Source organism: Penaeus chinensis, chromosome 32 (genome assembly GCF_019202785.1).
Source record: "Penaeus chinensis breed Huanghai No. 1 chromosome 32, ASM1920278v2, whole genome shotgun sequence".
Taxonomy (NCBI): domain Eukaryota; kingdom Metazoa; phylum Arthropoda; class Malacostraca; order Decapoda; family Penaeidae; genus Penaeus; species Penaeus chinensis.
Genome location: NC_061850.1, coordinates 25,551,469 through 25,553,968, shown reverse-complemented (window position 1 = coordinate 25,553,968; position 2,500 = coordinate 25,551,469). Strand labels below are relative to the sequence as shown.

The 2,500-nt window shown below is 35.5% G+C and overlaps 1 protein-coding gene across 2 annotated transcripts in view; it reads right to left on the bottom strand.

Annotated features, from left to right (window-relative positions):
• The window catches only part of LOC125042650, a 294,911-nt gene that overhangs the window by 27,265 nt on the left and 265,146 nt on the right, over positions 1–2,500 (bottom strand). The gene's annotated exons all lie outside the window — the stretch shown is intronic.

Sequence of the window (2,500 nt, the reverse complement as noted above, 5' to 3'; positions counted from 1 at the left end):
TTGATACGATTTATATTTACGGTTGTTGCAGGGAAACAAACTTTTATTTCTGTCAATAAATGGTTTTATAATATAAAAAGATAATAAATAAAAAAAAAAAAAAAAATGGCCATAGCATAGCAACGTTTAAAGTTCAAATTAAGAGGTAAAAAAAACAGCAATATTCTCTATGATTCATATTTGCAGATATTACGAGGGGGAATTTTTTTTTTTTTTAATAGATACTTTCATCAAATAAAACGATGTAAATACTGTAGGAATGAATTCTCAGAACAGAACAAAATTTAAATATCAAAATAAAGAAATAAGAAAATAACAATGTTTATTACGAATGCCATGATAATGTCAAGAGAAGGTTTCTTTATATATAAATACAGATTCTCAGTACAGATCAAAATTTTAAGTACAAAATGTAAAAGTATGAAACCAACAATATTTATTACGATAAACATTTGCAAATATTTACACTAAGTACGATCAGTATCTTTAAAGATATCATTCCTGACCGACAGGATTTAGTCAGTGCTGGTGTAGATATTCATTTAAAAAGTACTTTAGTAAACTAGATCATTTAGTCAGCATGTATTAACTTCCATTAAGTTTATCAGATTCCATGTTTACTTTAGAATGTTTACCTTTAATCATAAGTATATGTGCACACGGAAACCAATGAAATGAAAATATCCTGACAATTCTAACACTTAGAACACTCGCGAGCCCTGGTTTAGGAATTCTATCTGTCTGTCTGCCACTCTCTCATTCTCTCTCTCTCTCTCTCTCTCTTTCACTCTATCTATCTTTCTGTCTGTCTAGCTGTTTGTCTGTTTGTCTACATGTCTGTCTGTCTGTCTTTCTCTCTCTCTTTCTCTCCCTCCCCCCCCTCTCTGTCCCTCATTTTCTCTATCTGTCTGTCTCCTCTCCTCTTTGTCTATCTGTGTGTCTGTCCCCCTCTCTCTCTCTCTCTATATCTCTCTCTCTCTCTCTCTCTCTCTCTCTCTCTCTCTCTCTCTCTCTCCCTCCCTTCCTCCCCCCCTCTCTCTCTCCCTCCCTCCCTCTCTCTCTCCCTCTCTCTCTCTCTCTCTCTCTCTCTCTCTCTCTCTCTCTCTCTCTCTCTGTGTCACACATACACTTATATAAACACTGCATCATTATTGTTCCCTATTGCAATAGGGGGGGGGGGGGGTATTTTTTACCTCTTATACAAAGAGTATTCCAAAAATGCAAAATAATTTTATCAAGTTTGGTGTTACATGCTAAGCTGCTCAGTATATTACCAAGACCATCCTTCCCTATTCTATCTATCTCTGTGTTTATCTCTCTCTATCTGTCTCTATTTTTCTGTCTTTTCGTTTCTCCTTTTCTTCATCTTTCTCTTTCAAAGGAAAAGAAAGGGGGGAAAAAAAGGCATGTCATGAAGAATACACATAACAACTAGCAACGAAGTCCCTCCCAATTTTAGACCAGTTTTCGTATTCAGACCGACCACTGGCAAGGGAACTGGACTGCGTTGTGTTTTATTCAAAGTTTCGGAGTGAGCAAGGGATGGAGACAAACAAATGCTTTTTTTTTTTTTTTTGTGGGAGGGGTGTGGGGGCAAACTTTGAATCAAAATGGATCTGACGACTTTTTTACCCCCTTCCTGAAAAAAGGGTGGAATCAGTCTTATATAAATTACTTTGCTTCGTATGAAACTTCGAACACGTGGATAAGCGATGGTAAAGCGAAAATAAGGACACATGATAAAGGGAAACTCGACTGGGAAACATGATACACTTACACAAAAAGCAAGAGATTTATATATATATATATATATATATATATATATATATATATATATATATATAAGATCACAATATACAAAACAAGATTCAAGACAGAAGTTCACTACATCATATTTGCATTGTCCTTTTTTGTCTTTCAGTGACCTGTGTTTGGCAACATTTGCAATCGTTTTCTTGAAATGACAAAGTCTTGAGAACGTTTTCGTTTTCTCTTGGTTTAAGAACACATTGTTTTGCTCTATGCAATGCATTTCTATGTGTACGTACTCTGGCCAACCGTATGAAAACAAATATGTACGTAGAAATTCTCCGTAAATAGAGATACGCACACATATAGATACACAAACACACAGACAAACGAACAAGCAAGCACACACACACACACACACACACACACACACACACACGCACGCACACACATATACAGATACACACATACATATATGTATAATATGTACACCATGCATCTACACATTGATACACATAAAAGCAAATGCTAACATTCACACAAACACCTTTCCGTGACATTCAGTGCCCCAATGAATTTATTAAACTCAGCCTTGGAATTCGATCAAGTTGCTGTAATACGTAACGATTCATACTTCGATGATTTATTCGAATGAAGATTACATTTTCTTGGTGATGGTTGTCACGGAATTTGCATATTCGAAAAGGTTTTTATGTTTATTGCAATGTTTTTTTGCTTTGGCTATTGGTCG